The sequence below is a fragment of the Chaetura pelagica genome, unplaced genomic scaffold (assembly GCF_000747805.2).
Source record: "Chaetura pelagica isolate M959 unplaced genomic scaffold, ChaPel_1.0 scaffold50, whole genome shotgun sequence".
NCBI lineage: Eukaryota > Metazoa > Chordata > Aves > Apodiformes > Apodidae > Chaetura > Chaetura pelagica.
Window position 1 is genome coordinate 1,222,557 of NW_009952366.1, and position 16,481 is coordinate 1,239,037.

The window sequence follows — 16,481 nt, forward strand, 5'->3', positions numbered from 1 at the left end:
GATACAAATTGCTAATTGCTCTCCCTCTTCCTATCTTATATAAACTTCAGTTATTTCCCATGTGTCCTGTTGTAGAGAGGTGTGAAATTTTGTAGTCATTGTATTTCTGATCTTTTGCTCAGACTTTGACGGAATAGACTTGAAAATGTCATGATGTAAGTCCAGAACCCAGAGTGCATAGTTGAGTGAAGATGCGGCACCCATTATTTTGTCCTAGCTTTATGCATGCCTGAGTATGTGAGACACCTCCTCTGCCTTCACCCAGTATTTTCTGATCATACTGGCCAGTTTCAACCAAATTTGACATCTCCAAATTTTGGAACTATATTATTTAAATATTTATGAAAATAGATACTTTTATAAAGAAAAGGTATCTTATCTGTGGTCTCGTGGAGAAAAATGCTAATAAGCTCACTTCTTAGGAGACACGAGGGAATCCAACAAAATGATTGTTTTGAATTAAGAACATTAATAATACAATTCCTCCCTGAAATAATTCATAAATCTAAAGGTTCAAGGAAGGTTATCTATGCTCTGATTTTTCATTACATCAGTGGATGTCAAATTAATTTTTTGGTCATTAGCTTCACAGAACTACCAGCTGATTTTCTTACTAACTGCCAGGTAATTTAAGCAAATCTGGTAACTGAAGTTTTTACAAAAATGAGAGTGTTCAAATCACTTTCTTCCACACATCTTGTCTAAATCCAGTTCATTCCAGTTCTGCAAAGCATGATCTTTCCTTTTTTCATCTTTGGACTTTTCTAAATGAAAAAGTTGCATGGTTTTAACTTAATTTGGCTTTATTATCTATAGAGATGAAGATTTGCTGTATTAGATTGCTTATTTATAATATTATTTTACCTTTAAAGAGAAAAAAAAAAACCACCCTAAAAAAACAGAATCAGAAGCATTCTGTAAATCTTAGCTGGATTTTAAAAACAGATGCTCTTAGTGAGGGAAAGCTGAACCATTCTTATTGCATATATCTGATTATAATTTTTGCCCTTCCACTTATTTCACATACATGTAACATATTCTTCCATACATTAGGTGAATTAATGCTTTATTCCCACTATATTTAGTTGGTTTGTCCAGCTTTTTACTTTTGGGGGTTTGTTGGTTTGGTTTTGGTTTGGTTTTTATTTTCCCTTTTCTCTGTCTACAGTTTTGTGTTTCATCATTTCCTAACACTAGTCTTTCCACTTCAGTATCTACCTGGATTACAGAGAGAAGCCATCCAACAGTCATCCTTCCTGAGAACCTGCCTGACTTGTCAGCAATGAGTCTTTTTCCTCCCTGTGGGTGCACATGGAACAAAAGAATCATCATGTAAAATTACTACTTTCTAATTAGCTACCTAATATTTTATTTCTAGTTGTGAGTAGAAATTTAAGTAACATATGAGAATTCCTAGCACGCGATTCCAGTGCCCCGGGGTAGGACAACCTGTTCATTTCCTGTTCATTAAGCCTTTATGTCCTTGTCCTTGTCTTAAATGTAATGAAATATAAAAAAATATAGTAAACACTTCTATGGGTTATCTCAATTGTATTTGTGTCTGGTTTACTTTGTCAGTACAATAGCAATTTGCTGCATAGCACTTCTTTCCCATAGCAACGTACTTTGATTATCTCATTTTTTGCTAAGGTTCTGGTAATTTCTCTTTTACCTGTGTTTGAAAACATATTAATAATTTATTCAAAATATTGCATGGCATTTTCTCTTACTTTTTTTGTCCTGTTGGTCAAGCTTCTTCTGGCTTACACTAAGCTTCTAAAAACTGCTTTTGTTCCTTCTGAGTGGAAACTGAAAAATGGAACACAACTTCTTACTAGCAAGTCAGGTGCTAGATATGACTGTTCAGTGGCTATGGTATGTTCAATAAAGACACCTGTCTTCTCTACTTCTTTATCAATCCTTTAAATAATCCTTCCATTCCTTTTCCATTTAAGGTTTCACTTCTGAATTTCTGTTTCTGAGCCTGATTTTGGATTATTTATTTTTTTTTCACTCAGTCCATTGAAAAAATAATTCAGTGAATTCAGAAGGTTGAACTAGCCTCTTCAGTGACTCATTTTCAAACTGCCCTCAAAATGTTTGCTGTGGGTTGTTATTCTGAGTCACTATTTTGCCTTCCCACTTGCTTACCAATAGCTATTCTTATTTAACTCTTAATGAAGAATGACATTTTCCCTAGAGGAGAGCAGACTGATGGGAAATGAGTCAGGCTGGAGATTTTCAGTTATAGATATACTTTTATTCAATTAAATTCACCCATGGTCACTCTATCCAAGATTTTTTGTTTGCTTTTTTACTTTCAGTTCTTTTTTAATAACCTCCTCATTTAAGAAAACAACATTTAAAATAGGATAGTCTTTTCTGTTCAGTGGCTATGGTAGAAAAGTCTGTAGGCTAGAAACGCCTATTATATGTACTGCAGAAAAGCCTAACATTGCTTTTGTACTATCAGAAGTTGCAGCTTCTTATGATAGTATTGATGCCTCTAATAATGTTACTCATATTCATAAACTGTCCGGGAGGGGGTCTACAAAAGCACTATCCAAATGAATCCCTTTTACATCTATCTGCAAAGTGATTTTGAATGAGAAAACCAATCTTTTCTATTTTGCTATCTTTTCTTATATCCTAAAGTGTATCAAATCCTTACTGTCTAATACCGTCTTAAAGCTATCTTTTATATATATGTATATCTACAATTTAAGAACACTGCTCATCCTTCAATAAACATGATCTCAATGGGAAGTATTTCACTTGCACGTCAGTCAGGTGTTTTTTTTCTTTGTAATTGAGTAAGCTTTTTAACAGTGAATTGCATAAAGCACAAAGAAAACCAATATTTCTTGCATCAGTTGCTTTTTTCAGCAGATACAGAGTTTTGGCTATTTGCAGTATGTGCTGATTACACTTCTGTCTGCTAAGCTCTTTTCCTCACTTATTAAAGTCTTACCTTGTCAGATAAACTGGTATCAAAACATTCTCTTAAGAGAAATTAAAAGACAAAAGATCTAAATTAAGACACTGCATATTTTATTGGAATAGGTTCTCAGTGAACAGATAGATAAATGTAGCTGCTTGGTCATAAGCTTCTATGGTGCATTTGTGGCATTGTTTATTTGGGCATAGTTAGTAGTACAAAGAATGTCTCTGCAGATCTCAAGTTCCTTACAGTTTGTTTATCAAGTCTCTTTACAACCTTCTATGGGTCTACCTCTTCAATTCTGCTGTGAGCTACAAATTTATATAAGAGTTGGATTTACATCAGAGGATGCCCCGACAAAGAAACAGAAGAAACAGCAGACATGCACAGAAGACATGCTACAAAGTGTTTGCTACTTTGCAGGTGAAATGGCAAAACATCTTAGAAATCTTGAGATCAACAGCTTAAAGAATGACAGATGCTTGATGATTTCACACAAACTGAAAACCTTCCTTTGAAAACAATTAAAAACTAATTTCCCTAATCAACTTCTACAACGACTACAGTTTGATTCCTTTTACACATGGGCAAGTACATTCTTGCAGGGACAGATTTTTCTGCCTTCCCCTCCCTTTGCATGGAGCACATCCTCTTGCCAGTTTCAGACTAGGGCACACTGACAGACCAAATTCCTCCAGAGTCACCTATAATGCAGGCAAATCAAACTGATGCCTTAAAAAACAAGCATTGTTTACTCAATGGTATGTAGCTTCAAAGACAGAAACTTGGGTCTTCTCAGTTAGGTTGAAACCCTTCCTTAATTAGAATCTATTTAGTCTAGTTTGCACTGTCTTGGGACTGGAAATCCGATTCAACTTCTGGTTTGCTAACAGTGTCTCTGAAATCACAGGGCAGATGCTGATCTAAGTGCAAGGCCTCAAGTTTCCATTATAAACACAGAGCATCTAGAGCCATTTCTGGTTGTGTCCTTGAGCTTTGCCAGTGCAGAAGCCCATTGGACTCCTTTAGGTGATGCATGGAGGACAGTACAAAGTGAGCACTTCAGATACGTAAGAGTCTCAGAGGGCACTGACTCCTCTTTCATAGAATCATAGAATCAATCATAGAATCATAGAATGTTCAGGATTGGAAGGGACCTCTAGAGATCATCTAGTCCAACCCCCTGCCAAAGCAGTATCACCTAGTGCAGGCCACACAGGAATGCATCCTTTTAGCTGACTGAATGGAGCCTCCTGTGTCTTGTCAGATTTTGTCATCAGTGGCGGGTTTTGTTTCTGGTCTATTTTTTAAAACATCTGTTTTCTGTGTTAGCCATCAGTGTTTATAGCACGTCAGTACTGTAACTGGAGCACAGCAACCGTGTTATTTATATACATCAAGAACATTTGAGAAGTTAGGTAATTTAAAACATACATCTTTTTTTCTCCGGTATGACACTACTGATTGATCTGAATTTCGACACAGACTCTATTTTAAGCCTTAAAATCATTGGAAACTAAAGCCTCATACTAGTTAATATTTACTATGAAAGATGGTTTTGAAAAAAATAGAGACTTTTATATCTGCTCTTCAGAAGACGGAGGACATGACAAAAACAAGGGGAAAAATGGTCCAAAGCAATATTATTAATTTTTATAGTAGTCATTTTTAAGATGGTTTTCTCAAACATGCATAGCAAATAGAAACATTTAAGGTTAAGAGACACTGTGAAACAAAATCTTCAGCTGTTGTTTATGTAAATAACCTCAGTAGAACTGTAAGTTCTCCAAATCAATTTCAAAGGATTAATGTAATTCTAAACCATAGATATTTTTGAGCAGACTTTTTACAACAGATTATCTTTTACAAAGCACCATGCCTTTCTTAATATGAATAAGGAATAACTCTCAAGGAGTTAGAGTGATGACAATCTTTGTATAATCAATTTTCAGATAACTGCATCCACCTGCTTATGTGTATCACTTTGCATACCTCAGCTCAGAGACAAACAAGTTTTGTATGTATTAAATTGTTAAGGATTTTCATTCATGCAGCAAGAGAAAAAAATCACAACAACCCAGCTGAGAAATATGTATAAATCAAACTAATACTTCTTTAAAATATAGATGTGCAACCATGTGCAAAACATGCCTTGGAGTTAGTTGGTGCTGCCTGCAATTATACAAGCACAAGACCTGTTTTCAAACTATTGAAATATAATTTATAATTTTAACATATTTATGTTCAAGAGAATACAGTATTTATTTCACATGGTATTTTTTACCTAAATACATCATTGGATCCATTTCTCAACTAATTTAGCCTGATGAGTGATTAAACAATAAGATTTTAAGTGACTTATCTCGATTTGTTTCTCCCTGAGATCAGTTACTCTCTCTATTTCTTTTCCACAAATATTTCCTTTCCTTTTCATTCTGGTTATGTGCAGTGAGCAACAAGCTGCTTTCCCACAATTCGAGTATTTTAATGTCTTTCTCTTTTCACTACTCATTGGTAATAGCAATGACATTGTTGGCAAATTCAAGGGTTTATGGGCATTACCTCTTGTAGCAATATTGTAAAGAGACTTGTAGTATAGAAATAATCTGAACTTAAAAACTGTCAGAAAATAAGATTAGAAATCTCGTTATTTCATAATATCACAAGAATTTATTATAGTGTTACTTAGAGCTACTTTCCCAAAGTAGAAGAAGGTACAGCTTAATTTGCAAGTGAGATTTGGCTATAGAATAAGTGGATTTGGGTATAGAATAAGTGGAAAAAAAGCCACATCCACCTAGAAAAAACACAGCAGTTTCAGGTAACTTGTTGCCATAACCACCAATTCTTTACTTTTGAGTTCACTGACTTCAAAGTTTAGAGTGCTTGAACAGAAAGGCCTCTATTGATGCCCACACTCCTTCTTTATCAATATCAAGATCAGTTTCTTTTTTAATGCCTGTTAGCTTTCAAATAGTCCTTACTGCATGAAATCCCCTTTGCAGAGCAATGAATATCACTTCTCCCCCTTGCTGAGAAAGTGGGAAAATTATTTTTTCACAACGGATCTGTCCTTGATACCTTATGACCACACAAGACAGAAAAAGGACAAGGAAATAAAAAGACTACACATAGGCAGCCAGAGAATATATTCAAGCTCAATGTAAAAGACCCCAGAATTGCACTCAAATGTCTTAATTCCAAGTCCATTTCCTTGACCAAAAGATCACATTAATTTTCTGACTCATGTTAGCATATTGATTTCAATGAGACCTTTAAGGGGCTGGCTGTCCATGAGCCCCTAACCACTGTATGATGTCACAGATGGGTGAACCTGAAGTCACCTGGGCTCTTTCGAAGCACTGAAATAGTAGGCATATTTTTAAGCTTTCAGTAAATGTTGGAATTTTTGTTTGCTACATAAGGTTCTATTTTTCTTTTGCTTTATGAAGCTCAATATCATATTTGTGTTCCATACGATGGTTCTGAAGATTTGAGAGAAATCGTGAAAGAAGCCCTAATGGTGTATAATACCAGTGACTTTATTTCTTTGGACTAATGAGCAAATAGCTAAAAATAATTAACTAAACTTGCAAATGCAAATGAAAGAATGATACTGTAGTTCTTAGAAGTTGGAGAATTTCACATGTCTATGCCAGAACATAATTTGAGCTCTTTTAAAACCCATTTTGATGTAAGTACGATTTCTAGGTGGCAGAAGTTGTGAACATAACTGTACTTTTTAGTTTCACACCATTCCATTGAGACTGTCTCTAATATTTATTCTTTCCAAGTGTGCTGTTTAGCTACATGGAGGATTTGTATTTTCATGCTAGCAGTAGGAAGCCTTTTCACCTAGGTTTAGAAAGAGCTTTAACTGTTCCATTTCAATGCTGCCAAAGAAATCAAGTGACAGATGGTTAAAGATAAAACCTAATTTCTGGAACTTAATCCTGACAACATGAGGACTAGCTAATATTTCTTAAAATGACTGAATTGAGGAGCTTTCCAGCCAAGTGGGAATTTGCTTTGAAAGTTGAATATAAAAATCTAAGAATGGTGTTAAAATATATTCCATCTTTTGACAGACTTCCTTGATCTTGTTAAACAGCACATTAAGTCTTCTCTTTGACAAAAGCTTTCTGCTTCATACAATGTAATCAAACCTTACTATCATGCAAAAGTATCAAGACATTTTGAACATTTAGAAAGTGGATCAATGTGTTTCATGAAGTTCTTAACTTTGCAGAAATTTCAGTATGTAGAATATGTGTAAAAAGCAGCAAAGCAGCATTATAAACTCAGAGGTGTTGGGGTTTAATTCTTCTTCCCTTACATTGCACAAACTGGATGTTTACATGTACAAAGATTTATTAGTGACCTCTATGGCTGATGGCATAGATTGACTCTAATGGTGGAAGTTATTTTCTGGGAAAAAGTGGAAAACAAAAGAGGAAAGATAGAGAGAGGAAAAAAAGTGAAAGGGAGAACTCTTCAGTGGCTGCCACAGAAAAGAAAAGGCGAGCTACAGATAGAACGCCTTTAGTAGCACCAAAGGCTGAGGCACTGAAACACACTGGTGTACTCCATGGTGTACTACGAGCTGCCACATTTTATTTTGCCATATTTCTTTATAAACAGTTTTCTCAAAAAACTCAAAATGTTCTTGAGATTCACCTTTGCTCACGATTAAAGAGTTGCTGACCAGCTATCTAGAAAAGCTGTGGGAATAGCAGAAGTATTAGGAATAAGTGTCACTGTGCAATTTCCAGGAGACATTTTATGAGTTGTTCAGACTTCTATAAGGAGTAAGGAAAAGGTGAAATATGAGGCTAAGATGGCTTTGGCAGAGCACAGAACTGAGAACTGGTTATAGATTGTGTTCCCAGAGTTATCCTTATTGCTTATTATATAACTATACAACAATTGCATAACTATATAACCGTAGAGAAAAAAATGAAGGCATTTTTTAAATAGAGCAGGTAGGTTCCTAATTTATCCAAGCTTCTACTTCTCAGAAATAAAGCAACCTGAACTCTTATAAATCTGTAGATTTGTATAACCATGTAAAAGGTGCTGCCATGGTAGCCATATTGAAGGGCTGGAATGGCCTTTGAAATAAGTGTCTAGCTTAAAGGCAAGACAGAATGCAGGATTGCTTTAAGTCATATTTTTACTCCCTAAGTCATGACATGTTGCTTGAAGATCAAAACCACATAGACAAAGCAGAAGGAAGTTGAAGCACTAGCTTCATGTCTATGAAAATAAAACTATGATGGGCAGGCTGTCAGTGGGACAGTTATTGTCCTGAGTCAGCAGAGTATTTAGATACAGGATTCATTTTTTATGAAAAGCAAACATAATCATACACAAATTGCAAGGATTGAATAAATTTTCTGTTTAAAGCAAAACGAGTACTTAAAAGCTGCAGAGGATCTGGGCCCATAAAAGCATTTAGATCAGATAGAGACAGATTGGACAGAAAAGTCCTCTTACAAAGACAAGATAATAAAACCTGGAAAGACGTTAACATTTAAATAGCTTTTTCCTGATTCACCACATAAACAATAATTAGAGGGAAAGCCAGCTGCATTAGACTCGCCTAAATCTGTATGTGTTTGCAAGAGGGAACTGTAGCATTCAGAGAAGCAGAAATTACTTACACACTTTGAGTAAGGTAGAAGCAGATAGGAACCAGACACAAAAACCAAAATAATGCAGACTTTCCCAGAGATCCTCAAAAGTGTGAGTGAGAGTGTATACATATGGACATGTATGTATTTTTGCTTTCTTCCATATGTCCTGCCTCTACTTGTATGTCTGCCTTGCCAGAGGGTCATCCTAAACAGCACCTAAACTGGCTGGCTGGTGAGCAGAATGGACTGAAGATATCAGTCACTGTGATGAGAACCTATCCAGGGAGTGCTGCAGCTCCCTTCTGGCCTGCATGGTGCTGTTGCTCTGGAAAGCAAAGCACAGAGCAGGCTGGTGTAGTGCTGAGCTGCACTCAGTGCCCAGTAAGGATATGGATAAGAAACACAACTGCAGCTTCAGAGTCAGCAGCAGGCTTGCATCCCACATTTTATTGCTGCACAAATAACAGTGATAGGAAGACATTAAGCTGATGAGGATTGTTTAAAAAGAGTTCTTGAATCTTGCAGCATAATTTTCAAAGACTGGCTGCCTTGTACTAGCAGTGCTTCCAGGGAATTTGCTGAAATTTTGCTACTGATTTCAGACAAAGTAAAGTTAGGTTAACGCTGATCACTCATAAAATCTGCACATTCTTATGGGTACTGTGACTAAATTACCCCCATTTTCAGACATTCTGCATACTCTGTATGTCCACATTTTGCATTGTGGTTAAGGCAGTTGCTGCTTTTCCTGGTGGCAATACTCAGGATTTCCATTAACATTTCAATTGTAACATTCAGTTCCAAAGGCAGGGGAATTTTATGTTTTGTTAGAATACTGGAGTTTGACCCTTTCCAATGGTTGAAAGATTATTAATTATATAAAATTTTACTGTTACATAACCGTATATTTAATTTCTAATGTAGTCGATTTATTAAGGATTTTTTCCATATTTTTAGGTTATTGTAAGCAAGACAACCAAGCAACATGAAAACGTGACAGTTTTGCTTAGTCTCTGTTCTTCAGAGAGATTAATGTTTTTCTTCTACAACTATTTGCTACTTATGTAAGTCTATAAAGTATTTAGGACATAAGGTAGGTGACTTACCTCCTAGTATGAATTGATATATTACCATTAAAAAATATGTCTTCTAATATTTACGGAGTGTTGTTGCCACACCGTTGCCCAGGAAGCCTTCACATACTTGCTCCCATATATAACTATTTCTAAATGGAGGAATAATTAGCATCACACTAACCAGTTCAGGACTGTCATGAATTTGACTACATTTAGCTTCTTTGTTTTATGTTGTGTATATGAATTACAAATAAAATTATAATGTAAGCATATTTCATTTTAGAAAAGCTACCTTCATTTCACATAATCAGTTTAGGTGGTGATCTCTTGCACTTATTTGTTGCTGGGTACTCAACTGATATTTTATCTGAACAGAGGGAACAGTGCTACAAGACCATAAGCAGTCTCCGTCATGTTGGTATATCTCTGAATAGTTTCTTAGCAAAAGGACTGTTCTTAAAGTAGAAAATAGAGATTCTCTTCAGACGAAGAGCTACGCAGAACATATTTGTTGACTGCAGAGTCTCAGACTGAAGTTTACCAGTTCACTTAAAAATAGAAGACAGAACTCTGATTATTCTAATAAAGAATGTCATTCTAGGCTAATAATAATCAGGTCAATGCTGAAAACTGATGTTTGTATAAATTTTGTTCTATTGATATTTTCATCCATGCTTCCTTTGAAACCATTCATTTTATTCTGTTATGTCACACTATCTTGTGTGAAACCAAGGCACATTACAGCTATTCACACACTAAAAAATTCTTATATAGCTGCAATAATTGGGAATTTGAGGGCAACATGCTCCATAAAAAAATCAACATATAAAAGCAATGTATACGGGCACGTTCTCCATGAAACTTTTCAAAACACAGAGCTGAATTTATATCATCTCTATGAGCAAGTAATAAGTGACAAGTGAGTACTCAGTGGTAAACTTTCTGAAGCTCTCGCATGGCTAAACTAAACAGACACTTGAGGCAAGGTACATGATCGTCTCTTCATTTTCTGAGCTCTTGTTCACTTACTCTAACAACAAATTAGGATGTGGAAAACTAATAATAAATTACTTTCCTATTTTTAAAATTATCACTGTTTCATCATGAACTGTCAGCTTGTTGCAACTTTTTGAATTATTATAAAATTACGACCTGTTTATGGAGTAGTGGGTCACTACTGATTTGTATATTGACTTTCAAATAACATATTCTGAGCATTTCTATAATTTGAAACTGAAACAAGCACAGTAGTCTGTATTTCCTATGTGCCTGACAGCGATTATTATGTTCAAAAAGGTTTTAAAGCAAACTATGTATCTATTTTGCTTCAAGAGACCTGTCCTTAAAAATTAGAGTGTACTTTTATTTGTTACAGGGGAACATGGTGAAGTTGCTAAGTAGAGAAGCTGAGCTCAAGATATTTATTACATTAATTTGAAGTTTAAAGAAAACAACAAATACATGTAAATGCTGTTGAATCTGTATTGAACAAAGTTGCGTATCTAATGCTGAGGAAAATTATAAAGAGATGGATTCAGGTTTATCTTATTTTTCTCATGCCAAATGGTAATATATTTCAATTTATCATTATTGTTTGAGATGGAGAAACTAAATGCCATGATTTTTAAAAGAGAAAAAGTTGGAAAGTGTGACAAAGGTATACACAGATTATATTAATAATTTTAAAAGCATCAGAAAATGTATACACAACAGTACAATTCCAAAGTCTGACTTTTATCAAATACTCATAATAATTATAGAAAACCCAAATGTATGATGTACATTTAGGAGTGTACTAAACAGCTTCAGTCTTCCCACCTCTGAAACTGAGAGCTTTACCTCCATCTCAGTGGAGGCCTAAGAGAGAGTAAGAGGCCATTTTCTTTTAAGGAAAGTAACTACTAAGGAAAACCTTTCTGGAGCCAGGCTTGCTGTATCCACACCAAAGAATTAAGTACTGACTGAAATCTCTAGTGTTGTATAACAGCACACATATAATAACACATTTCCTTCCACTCCTGAAATCCACACTGAAACTGAAAAATTGGCTCAGACTACATTAACTCGGCTTCTTATACTTCATGATACAGTTTTAATTGGTAGACATATATAATTTTTTTTTCCCCAAAACCCTGTCTTCTGAATTGCAAGAATAAAGAGTATTCCTAGAAAGGGTAACTTGAAGTTATTTTATTTGTTTATTTTTCATTATTCTAGGGATATGTATACATCCATTATTTACTGAGCCTGTTCTGAAAGCAGAATATTTTGTTGTCTTTATGAGATTTTCTAAATGCTTGCCAGTGCATCCAGGGCATTTTTTAAAGATATTAATTAAATTATCTGCACAGTCCTTCTGTAAATATCTCCATTTCACACGTGGAGTTCTTATAAATGACTTAAGGCGAAAACTATCCAAAATATTCACTCTTCACAGTGCTAATTTGGAATACATAGAGGTGAGTTTTGGAGATACTTAGTACTTTCATAGCATTTGTATGCATTTAGCATCTTTCTATGCTGAAAGTGGAGCTCCTTGTCTGTTTCTGGAAAACAGAGCTAAAGTGTGTTCTTTCAGATGCCCAAACGCACATACCAGTAGTCTGACTTAAATAAACTGTTCAGCCCCCCACAAAGGTAGTGGCAGAAGCAAGGACATCATCCACTCCTCTAGAGCATTTTTTTTTATTTATTTATTTTTTTCCTTTTCCCTTTCCTCTTCTTGTTCACTGATCTTCTGCATGGCTGCAACCAATATACTTCTTTTTTGCCTCCATCTTCAGTCCAGCCCTATGGTGGAGAAGATAACCACACTCTGAGCACTCTCTTTTTATTCCTCTCCATGGATATACCTGAACCCATCTCTCTTTTGAGCTCTTATCTTCCTAAACCCATCCCTCTTGTATCATTCCAAGCTCCTTTCCTTCACTCACTCCAAAACATCCCAGCACTTTTTCCTAAATCCTGTCCTACTTCAAAATCCTTCTTCCCTTGCTCAGCTATCCAACTCTTCTTCCCTTCTTCAGGCTGACTAAGGTCTTGGCATTTAGCACACCCCTCCCTCCAGAGGGTACCAGCTCTCATCTCAGCACCCTGCTGATCCATGGCACTCTAAAGCACTTCCAGGACAAAGAGTGTTGGTGATTCTCAGGAGGGCATGTTGCAGCCTAGTCAGATTTTTAACATTTTCGTATGCTTTCCTGACTACAGCTACCTGTGAGCACATGCCTCTCCTGTCCCTGGATCACCATCACTCACACTCTATACTTGTAAGTGCCAGTGTAAGTAGTACAGCCTTCAAGGAAGAAATGCACCTAGCATATCTCCTGGAAGAAGGAGGAGGAGGGGGTGAAGGAGAAGGTGGCACTTAGTGAAACTGAAGTGCACCAACTGCCATCCCTTCAGGGAACTTGGCCATCCTTATCCTTATACATGTTCACCTGCAACTGTCTCTTCCATTTCCACTCGTTGAAGTGACAGGACTGTCATACCCCACTAGCTCCAGCTCTCAACAACTCCCTCCATTTCCCTGGAGCAAAGGAATACACTCAGATTTCCAGCCATGGTCAGCAGCGGCCTCTGTGAAGCCAAGCAGCCCTGCTTTCCTGCAAATTTTCTGTAATCAGGTGCTTCTTGCATTGCCGCTGTTGCTGCCATGTACTGTGTCAACAGCCTACATATAGTCTGTGTTCCCAGCCCAAGCTGGTACACACATATAAGCTGAGAGTGAATGGAACACAACAGGCAGAACAGAACATTAATTGTCATCTGCATTGTATAATTTGATATTGTTAATCAGTTTACCAAGTTTGTGAGAACATCAAGAAAAATAATAAATTGTCTTTATTATATTTAATAAGAAGGCATGGCATATTTAAAAATATATATTTCTGCTTTATGAGTGTTATTATTATAAGAAATAAAAATATATTCCCTAATGTCTTCCTGAGCAAAGGAAAAGGTATTTTAACTGATAATTCCTCAGCAAATTCTGTATTCAGCAGCATGGAAAATTCCAATCTGAGCAGTACATTAAGTCTGACAAGATTAAAATAATTACAGACTGAGTCTTTTAATGGAAACTACTAGGCATCCTGAAGCACAGGCTTTACTACTTCCATTACCTGTAACAAACAATTTTATTGTATAAGCATAAAAAGCAAATCTGTTGCTGATTTGTACCACTAGAATATTTTGAACTTTTTTTTTCTAATACAGTGTGCACACATAAGATCCATGTAAACCTATTTTAAAAATCTTCAAAGCAATGTTTTTTTTTACTTCAGTATTAAAAACATTTTTCTAATTAATAAAGAATGTGTTCTTAAGTAATAAATGGGAAAAAGCAAGACTAACGTATTGTTAGTCTATTTACATGATTTTTTTAATAATAAATGTTCCACCGGAAGCACACAAACAGAAACAGATAGCTTGTCAGTAAGCTCTAACAGAGAGATTTCCCACTAACAAAATTGCTGCTGTTGATTGCACAATGCTTCAGAACACACTTTTCAATTATTACAGGATGCAGGAACACTTCTTATGATCAGAAGAATGTCAGTGAAGTCAGTTTGCTCTTTGCTTTGTACAAGTTCCCTTGCTGAGAAAGGAAGCCATAATTCTAAGGAATCAGCATATTCGTAAGAAAAGATGTTGACTACTTGAAGATGGCTTTGGTCTAATTAGCTGAGCCATTTAAACAAACTTTGAAATGATAATGCATGAGTACAAGGTTGCAAAATTCTCCTGAACCACAAATTCAGATTCTAGCAGTGCATCTTTCCCTGAGTTGTCTTGAAGATATAGAAGGTGGCCAGATTCAAGACCATCTCAAAATTCAAAAAATTCCTTCCAAAAGAACATGAAAATCTTTCAAGAAAGGGGTCGGCCTGGAGTCACCTGTTTGCTGACAGGTGTTTATCAGCACGTGGCTCTTGCCACACAGCTATCCCTCATAAATGGTTTGATTTATACTCTTCTGCTTCTGTTTTCATTTACCGTGAAATGTGTGAGTACAACATTTTGTTAGGTAGTTTCATTAATGCTTTACAATCATTTTGCAATGAATACAGAAGGTATGGGCATGCTGAGATTCATATTCTTCTGAAAATTCCAGATTCATAGAATTCAACATAACAAGGAAATAATATTTTTTAAAAAGGAGAAAGCAAAGAATACTGTCATTATTCAATTTGCACAGGTGCAGCTTCGTCAAAGAAAAAATATGGAGATGTAAGTTTATAAACATTTAAAACAGAGACAAATTTATAGAGTACTTGCACTGGAATGTTGAAGTTTCCTATTTAATTATCTGCAGTGAATGAGAGCGAAGATAAATGCTTTAGACTGAAAAATGATGACCTACACAAGTGCCTTACTTCAATAAAATATTTCTGTGCCAGGAGCAAATATAGTTGAACTATGCTCTTTTACATTTTTCCTGTCTGCTATTTTTTTCTCTAGACGCATCAGCAAACTGTAGGACAAGTAATTATGTTATTATCTTTTGAACTCTTTTGGACAGATAATTTAATGGATAGACATAAATGTGACTATAGAATGGCTTTGGTTGGAAGGGAAATTTGAAGATCATCTACTCAACTTCCACTAGATCAGGTTGCTGAAAACCCTGTCCAACCTGACCTTGAACACTTCCAGGTTTTGGGCATCCACAACTTCTCTGAGCAACCTGTTCCAGTGTCTCACCACTTTCTTCCTTATCCAATGTAAATCTACTCTCTTGTAGTTTAAAACCATAGCTCCTTGGTAAAAGGCCCTGGTAAAAAGACTTTCTCTGTCTTTCTTGTAGTCACACTTTATATATCGAAAGGCCACAATAAGGTCTCCCTGTAGTCTTTCTTCTCCAGACTGAACAACCACAGCTCTCTCAGCTTGTCTTTACAGGAGAGGTGCTACAGCCCTCTGATCATTTTTGTGGCCCTCCTCAGAACCCACTCAAACAGGTCCATGTCTTTTCTGTGCTGAGGGCTCCAGAACTGGACACAGTACTCCAGGTAGGGGCTCATCAGAGTGTTGTAGAGAGTAAGAATCACTCCCTCCTGGTCACGCTTCTTTTGATGCAGCCCAGGATATAGTCAGCTTTCTGGGCTGCAAGTGCACGCTGCCAGCTCCTGTCCAATTTTTCATCCACTGTTGTCCCCTTTTCCTACTCTACAGGGCTGCACTCAACACATCCATCCTCTAGTCTTGGATATTGGGGATTCCCCTCATCAAATGCAGGGCCTTGCATTGTTGAGTTTCATAAGGTTCACACTGGCCCACTTCTCAAGCCTGTCAAGATCCCTTTCAATGGCATCCTGTCCCTCAAGCACATCAACTGCTTCATGCAGCTTCATGATCACCATCCGCGTCATGAATAAGAATAGTGGACAGTTGTGATCCCAGAACAGACCCCTGAGAGACACCACTTGTTATTGTTGTCTATTTGGAGACAGAGCTCTTGACTGCAACTCTTTGGATGTGGCCATCCAGCCAATTCCATTCCTTACTTATTGAACAGTCTGTTCATCAAACCGTCATCTCTCCAGTTTATCAACATGGAGCCAACATGTTGAAAGCAATATCTCACATTAATAAAAGTTCATAGTAGGCTGTTGATATATCCAAAAGTTTCTTTTGAAGTCCTTTTTTTCCCAATTTTGGATAAAGATTCAGTAGGTCCATAGTTCATGGTTACTTGGTCTACGCAGAAAAAAATGGTAAAAAACCCCTATTATTAGTTAACTTTAAGTACAATTATATATGACTTCCAAATGACAAGATTATTTCAAAACACATTTAAATCCTAGCAGAGTAACAGAGCATACC